Below are 18,881 nucleotides of genomic sequence, written 5' to 3'. Positions count from 1 at the left end.
TCTTCGAGTTGTTTAGCAAGAGATTCCATCTTATCTGTGAGGGATTTGATGGCCTCCGTTTGATTGTTAAGTGCAGAGAGTGGGGCAGATGATGAAGTTGTTTCACCACTGTTCCAGTCATGATGATGCATCGTCATGTTCTCGAGCAATTCCCATGCTTCATCTGCGGTTTGGTTCATCAGATTCCCTTGAGCTGCTGCATCGATCGTCGTCCTATGATTTACCGTAAGACCATTGTAGAAGGTACAGATTTGGGCTGACCGTTCTAACTGGTGATTAGGGCATTTCTTCAGCAGGGTTTTGAAACGCTCCCATGCAGTGTAAAGAGATTCATCATAACTTTGTTTGAAGTTAATGATGTCATTCTTCAGTTTGGTTTGTTTAGAAGGAGGGAAATATTTGGTTAGGAATTTAGTCGCCATCTCCATCCATGACGTGATGGAATCTTTTTCCAGTCCTTCAAACCAAGTTTGAGCATGATGAGTGAGAGAATAGGGGAACAAGTATAGCCGGACTATATCTTGTCCTATCCCTGGCTGTTTGTAGGAGTTCGAAAGAGATATGAATTTATCAAGGTGAGAATTAGGATCGTCATTCGGTAATCCATGAAATTGACAGCTATTCTGAATGAGCTGGATGATGTGATGTTTTAACTCAAACGAGTGTCCTTGAATCTCTGGAAATCTGATTGGTCCTCCTCGACCTTCAATCGTGGGTTTCGTGTTTTCTGCTAAAGTAACACGTAACGCCATTTGGTTTCTGATTCGTGCTTCCTTGCGTGCTTTAGAGATTATTGTGTCTGGATCAGGTACGAATAACAACGGCCCTGGTCTAGATCGGGCTTGGGTCATACACTGGGTATGCCTTTTTGTTTTTAATTTTCGCAAATAAGCTAAATTATAATAAGCTAAACTAAACTAATCTAATTCTAAGGTAATCTAATTTAATCTAAGGCAATCTAAGCTAATCTAAGGTGGTCTAATCTAAGGTAAACTAGAGTAATCTAAAGTAATCTAATCTAATTAACTAACTATCCTATGGTGGAATATGTTTTTGGTTCTGGCTACTGATTCCCTGGTATTTCGGTAATAAAGTTTCACAAAAACTATTCAACAAACCCAGTGGCCAGGCCGACTACGGAGATGCATGATCCTTTTGGTCCCAATATAATTGGCGACTGTTCAGAAAATCCAATAACCAAGTCCATGTATAATTGTCTTTCTTAGACACCACTAAATGCTTGCGAATAAGTTTGATAGAGAGCAGTATTGCCTGATACCAGTTCCCCAGCAGCGGCGCCAAAAACTAGGTATCTCTCTTGATATGGCCGAAACGGACGGTTTTTCTTTGCGCGGGGTCGTTAGGCCGCGGCTCGCCAGGATCAGCCACTCGTGGGAGAAGGTACTGTTTTAAATTTATATTTAGCGGGGCCTAAATCTTACTACTCCTTATAAGTAAGGGAAGTATGACCTAGATTCGTATTTTTGAGATATCAGTAACCTCGAACCTATATTGTAGCCTAAGATAGTTAGGGAGTAGTGAATATTTATTTTGGGATTTTGTAATTTATAAGATAGATAAAGTAAACGCGATAAAATTTGTAATTCAGATTAAGTTAAAGTAAGTGCATACTATGACTTCATCAGTTATTCTGCCGAGCTTATGGAATGCTGGCTCATGAATAGGCAGAGGCCTTGTATTCATTACACTGGTCCTAAACGCCCCTGTCATAAGACATGTCACTGGGTACTGCGTTAGGCTTGAAGATTCTGAATAGAAAGCAACGTCCCTTACCCCCGACGCCCGTGCAGTATGACTACAGGCATACACGTTCAGACGGCTCATCCAATTGAGCAACTCGGTTGGGTGACGTATTAACATTCCAAAATGGTCTAAACTTTCTTAAGCATAATAGAATACATGGTTTACCATATCCGAGAGACGTGATGTGCCTCAATGCTTTTGTTAATGATTGGTAAAAGATAGTTAGGCCCTTAAAAAGAGTACAACCATAAAGAACACCATGTCCAAGTCAAGTATGACTTCCATGAACACGTTCGGTTATCCTAACGGTCCAATCCTTTATGTGTCTAAACAAACAGTTCCTTAATTAACTAAGAATCCATTAAGCGGGGTGCAATGCTTGAGACCGCGCTATGGTGCAGTGTACTGGTCAACACTAACTATGTTCCATGGCCTTACTTAGCAGAGGTACAACTTACAACAACCGCTGTGCTTCAGCGTGCACGTACGAAGTTTATATGCTTGGTGACTACACTAGCATGGTCTAGGACCGACAATGTACTAGGGGTCTAGTTAGATGTTTCACTACAAAAGAGTCCTCAGTCGGAATCCAAAGCTCGATAGACTTACTACAACCGGTGTGCCTCGGTCGATCTTAAGTTGTATCCGATAGACTTCTCTTACCAAGGGGTGACATAGATAGTGTACTCTGAATCAGGGTTCGCGACTTCCCAATAACAGAGCCTATAACTACGTTCTATTAGTTGGAAAAGAGATTGAGTTTAAAGCATAATCGGAAAGCATTTCGACAACATACACAGACCATAATATTATTTCGGCATTATAACTGCTTACATCATAGCATACACTAAAGATAACTACTCGCTAATCATGGCAATAATATCATAAAACATTATATAAGATAAAGGATAGAAGTACCAGTAGATTAAACGAGTTCCGAATACAAAAGTGACAACTTCAAGACTCCAGACTGCTCCTAATACAATCTTCAACGTTCTTCTCCGGGTACTAAATTTCCCGCACGGAGTTGAAGGCCTTGAGAGTATGACTAATATTGTACAAGAGAGAGAAAGAAGTGAATTGAAGTGTTTATTGGAATGAATGACAAAGACCCTTTAAATAGACTTGGAATTTGCCAGCATATGCCTGGCAGGGCGTATGGCAGGGCATATGGCAGTCCGTTTTTTGCAGGCCGTATGTAAGGCAGGCCGTATGGTGGCTCGTATGGTGGCACGTATATGGCAGGTCGTTTCCATACTGGCAGACAGTATGGCAGGCTGTATGGCAGGACGTATGGCTTGCTGGTCAGCCTTGATTCCCTGGATCGTAACTTGATTTCTTGTCTTTCACCGTTTTCGCTCTAGAATCGTCGTTTTAGCTCCGATTATCTTGATTCTTTTTGCACCGCCTTCGTAATTACTTGTTCTTCAATTCTAACAGACGAAGTGGGTATTTTTCTGACAAAGTTCGAATCTTTCTTGTTTTTGGGCCTTAATACCGGGGCGAAAACGTGACTTTTTAGCCGATATCAAATAGAAACTCATAGTGACCGTAACGGGTTCTGAACGCGGTTTTAGGAACATCTTCTTCCTTCACTCTCAGCTTATGATATCCAGAGCATAGATCAATCTTGGAATAAACACTTGATCCTTGCAATTGATCAAACAAAACATCAATCCTCGGTAATGGGTACCGATTCTTGATCTTTAATTTGTTTAATTCTCGGTAATCTATGCACATTCTCATAGATCCATCCTTCTTCTTAACGAACAGAATAGGAGCACCCCAAGGTGAAAAGCTGGGACAAATAAATCCACGGTCCGATAATTCTTGCAACTGATTTTGTAATTCTTGCATTTCTGAAGGTGCAAGTCTATATGGGGATCGGGCTACAGGTGCGGCTCCTGGTACAAGATCAATCTGGAATTCTACACATCTGTGTGGAGGTAGCCCTGGTAATTCTTCTGGAAATACTCCAGGATATTCTATTACAACTGGCATGTCATCAATGCTTATTTCTTCAGTATTGATCTTCTTTACGTGTGCCAGAATAGCATAACAACCTTTTCTTATAAGTTTATGGGCCTTCATACAGCTGATAAGGTTCAACTTTGAGTTGCTCTTCTCCCCATAAATCATTACTGACGTTTCATCCTTACGAGGGATGCGGATTGCTTTCTCAGCGTAAACAACTTCCGCTCTTGTTTTGGACATCCAATCCATGCCAACAATTACGTTAAAACTTTCTAATTCTACGGGTATCAAATCGATTTTGACGGTTTCACCAGCGAGATTTATTTCGCAACCATGGCAAATTTTAACGGCTTTTATCAGTTTACCATTAGCTAATTTAATAGTATATTTATCGTCTAGAGGCAATGATGCACATTTTAGTTTAGAACTAAAGTCTTTACACATATAACTTCTATCAGCACCCGTATCAAACATAATAGAAGCTAGTTGATTATTAACGGTAAACGTACCCGTGACAAGATTAGGATCCTCACGTGCTTCACTGGCACTAACATTAAATGCCCTCCCACATGTGGGTTCTTTGTTCTTCTCCTTATCAGGGCATTGATTTATAAAGTGACCAGACTTGCCGCATCCAAAACATTTCTTGACATCGGTCCATTTTGTCTTTACTTCAGAAATGGTGGCATAACAATCTTTTGCCACATGCCCTTTCTTGTTGCACTTATCACAGACCACTTGGCAATAACCTGCATGATGTGTGTAACATCTTTTATAGAACGGATGGGGTCCCTTATAGTTTGGACTTGCAGTTGCCCCATCTTGTTTACCTTTAAAAGTTTCTTGTTTCTTCAGGTGAGTACTTTTGCCCTTATAGTCTTCCCATTTCCTCTTTCCTTCAGTTGTCTTGACTTCGGTAATTGGTGCCTTAATCGAACTCTCCGTGATCTGATCCATGAGTTGGTGTGCCATTCTCATGGCTTCCTTCATCGTATTTGGTTTGGACGATGTAACATTTTCTTTGATATTGATTGAAAAACCGTCAATGTACATTTCTATCTTTCGTTTCTCGTTTGGAACCAATTCGGGACACAACAAGGCTAGTTCCATGAAACGCTTTTCATAGTTATTAAGATTCACGAGGAAAACCTTTAGATTACGTAACTCAGATTCCATTTTTCTGATCTCGTTTCGAGGACAGTACTCCTCGATTAGCATCTTTTTCAGTTCTTCCCAAGAGATATCATATGCCGTATCTACTCCTTATGCTTTAGCATAATTGTTCCACCAAGTAAGTGCACCGTCTTGTAACGTGCACGAAGCATACTTTGACTTGTCTCCATCCCACAATTACTGATTTTGAAAACGGACTCCACCTTTTCAAACCATCTGGTTAGACCGACTGGTCCCTCAGTTCCACTAAACGTCAGTGGTTTGCATGCTTGAAAAGTTTTGTATGAGCATCCGTTTCGTGAATTTGTGTTTACGGCTGCTGCTTTGGCTGCTGCTTCGGCTGCTGCTTTTGCTGCCTCGGCTGCTGCTTTTGCTGCCTCGGCTGCAGCAATTCTTTCATTCACACGTTTCTCGATTAGTTCTTCAAACTCAGCATCCGACATTTGAGACATGTTTCTTCAATAAACACAACATAGATAAATTAATCATATAGAATATTATAAGTAAAATGAGTTGTCAATAGTTAATCATAGCATATTAATAATATGAACCAATTATTATAAAAGCCTTTTCTTCTTATTAGCGTTTTATAATTATTTCTAGGGTATTAACTACCCGTTAAAGTTCATACTTAATAGCTTAGTACAACAATTAACTACTACAATTCAAATAATATTCTATTATGAAAAATTATAGCGAGTTACTACATTATTATTTAGTAATAATAATAATAATAAGTATTAATAATACAAATAATCATTCCATGCTTTTATTATTAATAAACTAAAATAATACAATACCATACAATACCGATATTTTACATATGCTTATTTTACATAACAAGATAGAGTAGCACACATAAGCAATAGAATAGCGCATGGAAGATTTATGGTTGCGAGTCATTTATTCAGAACTATCAGAAACTTCTTTCCATTTGGTTCTCTCTGCCAATTGTTTGTGTGTGCATGGTCCGACAGACATTCTAGCAGTGTATTTAATTTTTGGTTGAGGTTTTGAGGTACCCGATGCCTCGGTGGGTTTAATACAATAAGGGTGGTTACGGATCGAATGGTCCTATTCCTTTTTAATAATTAAGGACTTTTTATTATGATGGTTGTTTTTATTATCTATAGCAAGTTGAAATTTCTTCTTAGTGACTTCTTTTATTTCATTAGTGAAATCCTCTTCCTCACTGATCTCGTCTGATGACGAACTGTCTGAGTCATGTGTAGGAGAATATGATGAAGAACTGTCTAAATCATGTGTACGAGAATATGTACCGGTGGTCATGAACCGAAATCTGCCAGGCGTAATCTTCACAACCCGCCCGTCGGCGGTGTATCTGGCCCAATGTCCATGTTCGTTTAGAAATAGACGATCCTCATTTATTCCAGGGATCATGAGTCCATGCCAACAATACTGTGGCTCCGGAAAACTAGAGTTGGGTAGAGCTGGAACCTCCTCTGGGTTTACCGGGAGTTGAGATTCCCCGGCTAACACAATTTCTTCTTTAATAGGTATTGGAACGCCCTTTTTAGTTGTGGATAGAATAGATTCAGTGTCCGATTCTGAGTCGTACAAAATGATAGGATTAGAAGAAGTCATCTATCACATAATTGAAACAACAATTACGTTAGCATATAAATATATCACATATAATGTTTTTGACCAAATGATAAGCAAAAATCAGTAAAAACAAATATGGTCATAGTCCAGACTCACTAATGCATCCTAACAATTACCAGTTAAACACACTAATATAATTTCTGGTTCCCTATGACCTCAAGCTCGGATACCAACTGTAGCGACCCGTCAAAATCGCTATTGACGCGGCACGTTAATCATTGATTCCATAGTGAGGTTTTGACCTCTATATGATACGTTTTGATAAAATATTGCATTCATTAAAATAAGTGACTTTCTAAACATAGAAAGTTATAAACATGTGGGTGAGTGCTTAGGTATATGCAAATCCCCAAAATAAATAAGTTTTTATCATACAGTTTGACATCACAGTCAAATTATTTATTACACAACGCAGTTTTATTTCGAATGCAATAAACATTATACAAAGCATGAGAGACTCCATGCAGACAACAAGCACATCATAGCGAAAGCAATCTAAGGACCTGAGAATAAAACATGCTAAAAAGTCAACACGAATGTTGGTGAGTTATAGGTTTAATTGCTCGAGTCATAATTATATATAAAGATAGACCACAAGATTTCGTCAAAAATTTATCAATAGATTCTACGTAACAGAGCACCCTGGTAACTAAACTTTAACGTTATAATGATAATTACCCCATTCGTTTTAATAAACACAAACCAACGTGTCATAAACTTAAATAACATACGTCCGTTAAAAGGCTAGCTCTCTAGCTCGGACGGAGATGTCAAGCCCTATGGATCCACATATAATTATTCGCGCCCACCAGTCCATATCCTATGTACTGGAAGCTACTAGTTACCAAAGCTAAGGGATTTTCGGTTTAACTAAGTGTAGAATTTAGTATGTACTTATGTCTTATTGCGTTTAAAATAAATTGCATGTATTCTCAGCCCAAAAATATTTAAAGTATTTAAAAAGGGAGACTATAAACTCACGGTTCAATATTGAGACTCAATATTGTAGGCAAATTGCATAGACGTAATAATGGTAGACGACTGTATGGTTGACCTTGGATTCAAGAACAATACCCCAAACAATACCCAATATTTCCTTAGTTTAAAATGGTTTAAAACCCGAATTAAAAACACCCGCGTATATACCTTATTATTATTAAACTTAAATTATAAATTATAATTTATAAATATAATTGATCACAGAAGAAAAAAAAGAAAGAAAACTGTGCCTAATCTCGTCGAGCAAACTGGCGTATTTATAGTACTTTTCCATTTACTGTAGCCCATGCGATCGGATACGTTTTTAGTGTTTTTGATATGCGCTCGCATGGCCGCCTGATCCGCTTTTGTTTGCTAGTCCGCCGACATCAAATAGTGTTTACTGTAGCAAATAGTGTACTGTAGCAAATAGTGTTACTGTAGCAAATAGTGTTTTACTGTAGCAAAGTTGTTTTCACTGTAGCTACTGTAGCAAAGTCGTTTTCACTGTAGAAAATAGTGTTTTACTGTAGTAAAGTCGTTTTTACTGTAGCAAATAGTGTTTTACTGTAGCAAAGTCGTTTTTACGGTAGCAATTAGTGTTTTACTTGTACATCTTATAATATATATATATATATATATATATATATATATATATATATATATATATATATATATATATATATATATATATATATATATATATATATATACCGGTTTACATAATATTAAATCATATAGAGAATTGGTTTAAATTAGTCGAAATTTTCCGGGTCATCACAAAATAGAGTACAGATCCTATTAAAGGTACGAAGATGTTCGTTTGGATCTTCCTTCGACGCACCACTAAATTGGCATTGATTAGTTACCATGTGTAGGATTTGTCCTTTGATTTCTTAATATGGTGCATTAATGTCTGGTTGAGTAATTGCGTGACCTTGGCCAATGCGTTTAGCTCTCATTCGGTCTTCCATACTTAGAGGTTCCAGATTTTCCATGATTGAATTTGTTGAATCTGAATCACTTGAGGATTCTGATTTAATGGTTTCTTCCTCGACAATCTCTGGATGAGTGATTTGTGGTTCAGGAGAAATGATTAGTGGTTCAGGATCTCTGAATAGTCCCTGAATATCCTCTGGATTCTCAATTGTGAGGTCGGGTTCAAAAAATGGATTATCGAAAATTTGAATTTGAGTACCTGGTCGACTAGATGATGATTCTAAAGAAAAATCAACGGCGACAATATTGGCAAGATGTCTTGATCGAGTTACAGGTGGTGAACGTATAAAAGGTGGTGAACGTTTTGCTCGATGCATTCACTGAATATCCTATTAGTTATAAAAGATAAAAATTATATAAGCTATCAAATTAATAGACTTTTCTGATTTTGCCCACGTTTCGAATAGCCAATAGATGCATCAGGTAGCTAGGACCCTTTAAATCGGAAGCCCACAACTTGCCACTAACAAATCCAACTATTACTACGAACCAGAAAATTTTGGATGTCTATCAATTTAACCGCTTAAAATAATTTTTCGTCGAAATTTTGAAATAAAAATCTATGTCCTAAAATCTAGAGCGTCGATAAATAAGAAAGAAAAAGAGTGCGTCTGAAAACGTCGAAAAATAAAAGGTCGAAAAATAATAAAAAGAACGTAGCGCGTCGAAACTTAAAATTCTAAAAACTAAAAATTAAAACTTACGTCTAAATGTATTAAAGCTTAAAAGGAATTCTATATCCAAAACGGCAATAACTTAAAAAGTACTAAAATCTTAAAACGGTGTCGCAAAATTCTAAAGTGCCTAAATCTTAGTCTAAAGAAAAAGCACTTAAGGAATTTTACGGCAAAGCCTAAAAATCTAGAAATAAAAATAAACTACGGTAAAAACTACTCTTAAACTAATTACGAATGATAAAAATACAAATTACGAATAAAAAGATGCAAAATATAAAAATAAAACTTAAAGTTTTTTTTTAAAAACAATTTTTTATAAAAATATTATTTTTATATTATTTATTTTATAAAAGTATTAATTTTATAAATAATAAAACTAATTAAAACTTAATATTACAAATTAAATAATAAAACTAAAACTAATATTAAAAACTAATTAAATAATTAAACCCTAATTAGGGTTAATAATAATAATAATTATTAATACTCCGTAATTAATGCTGATCAGTCCAGGCGTGTCAGAAGGGACCATGCGGTCGCATGGGTTTTAAGGCCTGGGCTCATGCGATCGCATGAGCTTCAGGTTCAGTTCGGATGCATGTAGTAACCCGTCCCAATCCATCCGGACAAAGTCCACATCCATTACAAACGATTCACAATAGTTGGTTACATCGAGAGGTACTTGACCTCTATATGATACATTTTACAAACATTGCATTCGTTTTGAAAAGACAAACTTCCTTACATCAAAAGTTGACGATATGCATACCATTTCATAATATATCTAACTATAATTGACTTAATAATAATCTTGATGAACTCGACGACTCGAATGCAACGTCTTTTGAAATATGTCATGAATGACTCCAAATAATGTCTCTTAAATGAGCAAATGCACAGCGGAAGATTTCTTTCAAACCTGAGAATAAACATGCTTTAAAGTGTCAATCAAAAGGTTGGTGAGTTCATTATTCTATCATAACAATCATTTCAATATTTTAATAGACCAGAAGATTTCATATTTCAATACACATCCCATACATAGAGATAAAAATCATTCATATGGTGAACACCTGGTAACCGACATTAACAAGATGCATATATAAGAATATCCCCATCATTCCGGGACACCCTTCGGATATGATATAAATTTCGAAGTACTAAAGCATCCGGTACTTTGGATGGGGTTTGTTAGGCCCAATAGATCTATCTTTAGGATTCGCGTCAATTAGGGTGTCTGTTCCCTAATTCTTAGATTACCAAACTTAATAAAAAGGGGCATATTCGATTTCGATAATTCAACCATAGAATGTAGTTTCACGTACTTGTGTCTATTTAGTAAAACATTTATAAATATTGCGCATGTATTCTCAGCCCAAAAATATAAAGGGTAAAAAGGCAAATGAAACTCACCATTCTGTATTTTGTAGTAAAAATATATATAACGACATTGAACAAGTATAGGGTTGGCCTTGGATTCATGAACCTATATTATTTGTGTATATATATTAATGCACATAATCGTAATCGAATAAGTTTATATATATAACCTATTAATGATATTATTTTTATATTAAAAATATAATTATATTTCATATATTCCTCTTATATAATAAGATATTTTGTTATGTTATATGTGTTTAATATATATATTTATGTATCTCATTTGTTTATCAAAACAGTAGTTCAAATTATACTAAGTTAATATTAGTAAAAATAATGATGATAACATTAATCATATACTTATGTTAATAATAACTCTATTAGTGATAATAACAATGATACTAATATTAATAATTGTAAATAATAATACTCGTGATCGAATAAGTTTCTATTTCAATGATACTAATTTAGTAATTATATAATAATAATACTCGTGATAATATAAATAATAATACTTATTTCTTTAAAATAATAATAATTATAAAAATATCTATTTTACTACTAATGTTAATAATGATAATAAGTTTAATTATAATCATACTAATAATCGTATTAACAAAAATAATGATATCCTTACTAATACTTTTGTTGATAATACTGATAATAATACTAACCACTTATAAAATGATACTAATAATGATATATAAAATAATAGATTGTATTATGTTCATATTAATGATAATAATAATAATAATAATAATAATAATAATAATAATAATAATAATAATAATAATAATAATAATAATAATTATAATAATAATAATAATAATAATAATAATAATTATAATCATAATTATAATAATAATAATACATATATTAATATTAGTAATAATATTAACGATAATACTAAGTAATGATAATAATATTAGTAGTAATAACAGTTATAACAATAATAATTAATACCTTCTTAAAACGAGTTCTGAAAAAAAATAGCCCACCGCAGGGCTCGAAGCCATGACCACTCGCTCATCGATAACACATCAAGCCAGCTGGGCTGGCTTATCTTTATGAGATAATACCGTATGCAATTTTATAAAACCCGTGATAAATTATTTCCATTATCTTCTTCAATTCTAAAGTAAACGACCAGGGATCAATCCATGCCATCATTGAGTTATTCATTTAGTTTTTGGTTTATCAAATAAAACAAAATCAATCTATATTGTTTCTGAATTGGTTAAAACAGAAAAATTCGAAGTAACAACAGTTGAAAAACACGAAGAACACTCAATCCTTGATTATGAATTTGAGATCGTTTCAGACTATAATTTCTTCATGAAATAAATCATAAATCACTCCTAGAAACTTTTCAAAACCTCAATTGAACTTGAATCATTAAAACGAACTCGAATTATACAATGAACACATCGGTTGACTTTTTGAAAATCAACTTTGACTCCGAAATTCTTATTCGATAGGTTAAATTGATCCTTGAAACTTTACAGATAGTTTAGACACGAGATTTATAACTAAACTGCATTTTTAGATTTCTAAAATTGTTAAGAATTCGATGAATTGCATAATATATACACGTACAGAGTTTAAAAGCTGTTCTTCGACTGTTTCTGTTTTATTCCGATTTAATGAAGAGCTGGGAAGGTTGTTGATGATTTATAAGGGTAGTAGTAGGTTAAAAAAATAGTTTACATTTTTGCTGAGTCGATCAATTATGTAGATAGGTTGTTCTCGATTCCTAATCAGACAATTAGAAAGAGCATAGAATAAAATAAAATACCATTAAGTCAGATCAATTTGCTATCTGATTTGTACTGAGGAAAAAGATGTGTAACGGTTTTGGAGACAAAAACAAAAATTAAACATAGTATGGATCACGATGTGGAACTAATTTGATTCTGAGATTGTACTGGTTCAACAGAAAGCAAGATTTCTATTGTTTGAAAAAAATAATTGAAAGCTGTATACGTTCCTATTCTGTATTTATATTTAATATATACTGTACTTATATAACCATAAATCTATATACCTGTATTTACTTATATGTATACACTACAATTCGTATATGTATATGTTGAAAGGACCCGTCCTAATCCATCTGGACGAAGTCACCAACATCTGGTTCCATTGCGATGATCGACTCAAAATACTGCCTTTAAAATGAGCAAATGCACAGCGGAATGTTTCTTTTATACCCGAGAATAAACATGCTTTAAAGTGTCAACCAAAAGGTTGGTGAGTTCATTAATTTAACATAAATAATCATTTCATAATTTTAATAGACCACAAGATTTCATATTTCCATTCCTCATAAACATACGTCCCATGCATAGAGACAAAATATCATTCATATGGATTGAACACCTGGTAATCGACATTCACAATATACATATTAGAATATCCCCATCATTCCGGGATCCTCCTTCGGACATGATATAAATTTCGAAGTACTAAAGCATCCGGTACTTTGGATGGGGCTTGTTGGGCCCGATACATCTATCTTTAGGATTCGCGTCAATTAGGGTGTCTGTTCCCTAATTCTTAGATTACCAGACTAAAAAGGGGCATATTCGATTTCGATCATTCAACCATATAATGTAATTTCGATTACTTGTGTCTATTTCGTAAAACAGTTATAAAAACAGCGCATGTATTCTCAGTCCCAAAAATGTAAAGAGTAAAAGGGAGCAAATGAAACTCACCATAATGTATTTTGTAGTAAAAATACATATAACGAAACAGAACAATGTAGGGTTGGCCTCGGATTCACGAACCTATATTAAGTATATATATTAACACATATAATTAACATATAATAATAATTAAACTAGTTTATGTATATTACTTATTTAATTTAGTAATATATTTGTTATTTCAACAGTTATATATATATTTATTTTGTATTTTAACATTTATACATATAGTTATACTAATACATATATATCTACATAATTAGTATTATATTGTTAAATCAAAAATTTGTTATATGTAATTATTTATGTAAACAACGTTATTAGGTTTAATATATAATGTATATGTAATATTAATATAGTTATAGTATAAGTAATGAGTATATTTTTATATACAAAATATTTATTTGTTAAAATGATAGTTTTTTTTAAAAAAAAAATAATATTTTACTAATAATAATAATAATAATAATAATAATAATAATAATAATAATAATCTCTCATACACTAATAACAAACACACAATTAGGTGATATCTTCTAAAAACTTTCAATCCTAACCATCCATCTAAATACATCATTAAATCTAAACCCTCCATTCCACCCCATCTACCATATCACGTGATAAGTCACCTCGAGCACTTCTAAATTCTCAACAATACCCTTCTTCAAAAAAAAAAAAAAAACCACGCATCATGTTCGCAAAATTAGGGGTTCAATCTCACATTAATCCATGCTGCATTCCATCGATCATATACTCCCGCTGCATCCCTATTGATTATATGCAAATCATATACTTTTTCATCATCTTCTCTGCCTATACCATCGATTCATCTATACGATCGATGGTATGTTCCAATCGACTTAAAAGGAACCCTAATGCAGATTCAATTGAAGTCCGTAAGTGATTCAATCGAATTCCTCAAATATGATGATCACCTGTTGTAACACAAGTTTAGGGTTTCATATTTCAATTTCATTCATCAATCTATCAATAAAAAAGAAACCCTAAGGTTTTGTATTTCAATTTCATTCAGCAATCCAAATTAAACGGGTAGTTACATTACAAACGACGACAAAAAATCGCATACACATCAACGCGATTAATACCGAATTTAATCCAGTTTGAAGAGCATCCTATAATTGTTATTCAAAAGATTCATGTTACCAATCATCGATTCCAGAGGTTAGTATTGTTAATTTGATTTAATAACCATTATTTAAATGTTTAGGTCATAAAGTGAAAATAAATTGAAATGATTCTGTTAAATTCAAACTTACTTACTGATTCTAGAGTATTAGTTTAATAATTTAGAACAAATATTACGTAGAATTTGTTATCTAAAAAACATTTAAATTTCAATTTGATAGCAAATTGTGTGTTCATTATGTTCTGTAGCTGATGTTCTTTGTGAGTTGAATCTGATTTTTAATGGTTTTAGTTTTTTAATTGCTTGAATTAGATTGTTGGAATAGTAATTAGTAATTAGTAAGCAGTTTTCTTAATTGGGTGATTTGGTCCTGGTGGACCAACAGGTATCATCATATTCTTATGACATTAATAATATTCACATATAATGAATTATCGATACATACAGATAAAAACATATAATATATGATCAGTGTTTAATTGTTTAATGTATTAATGTAAATGTATGTATGTATTACCATTATGTAATACACCTGTTATAAAATTTATCTGTCATTGTCAGCGGGACAATTAAATAAAGGCATCCATGGAGAAGTAGACCGTTCGGTACTATGAACCCACTTTCAAGGAAGGTCATTTTATGATCCTCAGTAAGTTCGTTGTTGGAGATGCAGATGATAAGATCAAGTTCCTTTCTAACATTTACAAGATCTTGATTTACAATAGCACTAGAGTTCAAAAATTTCCTGACTTTGAGCTTGAAAATGATCTATTTCGTGTTGTCACTTGTGCTGAAGTGAATGAAAAGCTGTTGAAAGTAGATGACATTTTAGGTTAGTTACTCTATATAAAACTGGCATATGAAATCACTGTATAAATGTGCTCCATCTTTTTTCTCATGTACAGATGTCGTGGGAAGTGTTGTTAACATCATTAAGCATCGAACAATAAGGGATAAGAATGGTGTTAGGAAGAAGTTGGAGTTTCAGTTGCTTGGTTCCAGTTATCGTATCAACCCATTTTACACATATTAAACTATCTTGGTTAACATATTCATAACAATTTGTATTTTGAAAAATATAGCGGGGAGCTTATTAGGTGAGCTTTGTGGGGTGAACAGACTGTCAGATGAAGAAATGGGATGGTAAAAACGAATACATATATGCAAGCGGTCCAGAAGTGAATAACATATTTTTTGAAACCATATTGTATCTCAACGAGACGGTTCAACCCATCACTCACTTCAATTCACTATATGAGCCTTAAATTATACGTACAATACATTAAATTGTATACATTTTTTGTTTATTATTTATCAAGTGCATTGATATTCTTTGTTAAATTGTCATTCTTATTTTCCAGGTTATCAAACAATTCCAATCAATATGAGTTAAGTGCAATTACAACGATGGCAACTGGTTTTAATGAAGATGAAAAAAAAAGTACCAAGTTTACCAAGTCTGATCCAGTTTTTGTTGCTGATATAGTGAAGTTGGGGTATTGATCAAGCATATTTTTTTAGTCATATATTAATTTATATTATATTATATTTTGTTACATTAAACAGGATGTTAATTTCGTGGTAATGGGAAGAGTAATATAACTTTGTGGCAGTGATGGTTGGTTCCAACAATACTGTCCTGCATGTGAAAAAAAACTTGGGGAAGTTTACAATTGTGAGCTGGAAAAGGATGTTTTGTGGTGTGACATTGTTCATCGAAGTGTCAATCTTTTAGTTTAGCTACGGTTTTGTAGCAAACTGTGCGGTGTAATGTCGTAATGGGTTAAATGGTTAATAGTTTATATTGAAGCTAACCCATTTTGTTTCAATGACAACTTAACAATCTGATGCAATGCTTCATCTCAACCTTCTACGCATAGTGGCGCAAAGCACATATCATAACAATAAACTCAATTATATTTATAGTTGGTTAGTCTACTTTCTTTGTCTTTTTGATATATTTAGAAAAATATTCAACTCTAATAGCCTTTTATTTGACATATGTGTATTAGCGTATTTTTTTTTCACGGAAAGGAATGAAATGTGGATGTTGCAACACTATGCGCAAAATTGATATTTTTGAAGCAGCTTGGTGTGCACGTTGGTTTGTTTGGGTCACGGGTCAGTGCTATTCGGGTCACTTTGTTTAATTATTCTTCACTACAACTCTAACACTAAGGATAAGTTAGTTCAATTATCTACTACCGTGCAATGCTCGAGCTCATACACTATCACATTGTATAGGTTGGATTGGTAACGGATGGCTCAGATGAAGTTGGCGTTTTGGTACCAGGTAGTTGCAGCAGCTGATATTCTTAGATTTGATGTGGTTTAAAAGTTAATAGATCATTTGGGCTATAGATGGTAGGTTGGATTGGTAATAGGTAATCTCGAACCCGGTTAAACGGGTCAGGATCGTACCTGAATTATCTGATTTACTGTATGAAACATGAACCTACTTACCATTATGATTATTTTGCAGATTTGATATGATGTATTCAATTTTAATAGATAAGCCTTGCAAAGATATACGTGGGCATTTTAGTTGATTATTTATCTGCTTGAACACATCAACAGTTCACTTACCTTCGAAGTTCGTCGAGGATTCGAGTTCTTATCTTGAAGCCGTCAGCATACATTTTTAGCTTGATGCTTGGCAAGTAACTATCAATCAACGTAACTAGGTAAGTCAGAGTTGTCTTTTTGTCATGTATAATTTGTCATTGAATCAATTGTGCGTGTCACAATCTTAATGTTGGCACCAATTACAAATACATGGTATGCAGATTTTGATCGATTTTGATTATCCGATTTTGGTTAGATGTTGATGTGGTATGGTAAGCTTCATACTTTGATGTATTGTATGATCTAAAAAGCAGATAAGATTTACCGTTACATCGTAACTGTTTATCAAAGGTAACTGATGTGGGTTATGATCTGCTCCATATCACTCTACGGTCATCACCAAAAGTTGTTTTAAACTGGATATACAAGATCTACAACTTTGGTCCAGTTCCAACTCATTTGAAAAGATAAAACTTGCCCAATAACATTCATCAGTTTATAAACTGACCTGCTTAATCCTGTTGGTATTTCACAAACATAACATAGATGAAATTATGAATTTTATTCAACGATTCACCATTGTAATTAATAGTACAAGCATACATCATACTTATTACATGTAACTAATTAAATTAGTATATTTTTGTATTGATTCCATTTTAACTGACAATAGATATAGATAACATTGAAATTCACATGAATCAACCTGTCTCGATTATCTTCTCGACTAATTGGGATTGAATAGCTCCTCGACTAATCATAATGGAAAATGTTCCAGTTGTCACCTTTATCTGCAAATAGTTCTTTATATGATTGATACTTGAATTTTAATCGTTTCAGAAACACACAGCTTGTGATCTTCGTAATCTGGAGATATATGTGCAGATTGTTGTTGAATCGAGGGAATTTCATAAGCTTGATATGTAAGTGTCTAACAATGCCGTAATGTGGTCAACAATGAGGTATGTTTTTTACTTAAATATACCATAAACATATACTCCATGATAATACTTCAAGATTGTAATATGCTGATTTTTTTTTTTTTTACATTTTGTATTTGATTTTGATGTTCTCTTTTCAATAGGGTGATAAACTTTATTTACTTAGTTTAATACAGTAAAGGCATGCTCAATATATATTTCTTGATGTGGGAAGAAATATCTTTAAATTAGATTCAGGAACCTTAGTTTATACCTGTACATTGCAGGTCTACCCTTGCAAATATTTTTAACGCATATGGTTCTAGGATGTGACTGGATGGTGGTCGGGTCGTATACAACTCTGTCTCGCAGGTAAATTTGTGGTTTCCTCTATAAATCATACTTTCTTACTATTTTGTGAAAGACTTAACATCACTTACGATTTACTAAGATCATTCATCAGTATATGTGGTAATGATATCTCTCTATTGTTGCAGTTGTGATGGTGATGATGAAAAGGAGATCAAAGTGGTAACGTGAGGCTTCCTTTAAGGAGTCAACATAAGGTGAGAAATAAAAAAAAAATTACAGTCACAAGTTTTGTAACTAACACCCTAAGGTTTATAGCTAAACATTACAATTTAGAAAAATAAATACGATTTGTCTCTTTGACCATGTGGGTGTGAATGAACATCTTCAGTTGACCTTTATATTAATATTCACTTCACTCAATTGACCTCTTATGAGTGCTGAAAAAGTTTTTTTTTTCAGAAACAAACTATTTGGAACAAATTGTGAAAATGCGTATACTAAAAGAAAAAAAATATATTCTTACTTTGGGACGTTTAGTAAGAAATTGGAGGGTAATACGATATGATTCTATCAAAAAAGCACTTGATTTCATATTTTGAGGTCGCTTTGAAGGTCGGTAACTTCCATGTGCTCACCATTTTTGGTGTAGAAGAGT

At 33.5% G+C, this 18,881-nt stretch overlaps 1 non-coding gene across 1 annotated transcript; it reads left to right on the top strand.

Moving 5' to 3' along the window:
- Positions 1-267: 267 nt before the first annotated feature.
- On the top strand, positions 268-374 carry LOC139845780 (small nucleolar RNA R71). The gene has a single exon (XR_011758538.1). It is a non-coding gene; the product is annotated as a small nucleolar RNA R71 (small nucleolar RNA).
- The last annotated feature ends 18,507 nt before the right edge of the window (positions 375-18,881 follow it).

Source organism: Rutidosis leptorrhynchoides, chromosome 4 (genome assembly GCF_046630445.1).
Source record: "Rutidosis leptorrhynchoides isolate AG116_Rl617_1_P2 chromosome 4, CSIRO_AGI_Rlap_v1, whole genome shotgun sequence".
NCBI classification, from domain to species: Eukaryota; Viridiplantae; Streptophyta; class Magnoliopsida; order Asterales; family Asteraceae; genus Rutidosis; species Rutidosis leptorrhynchoides.
This window is presented reverse-complemented; position numbering and strand designations above follow the sequence as displayed.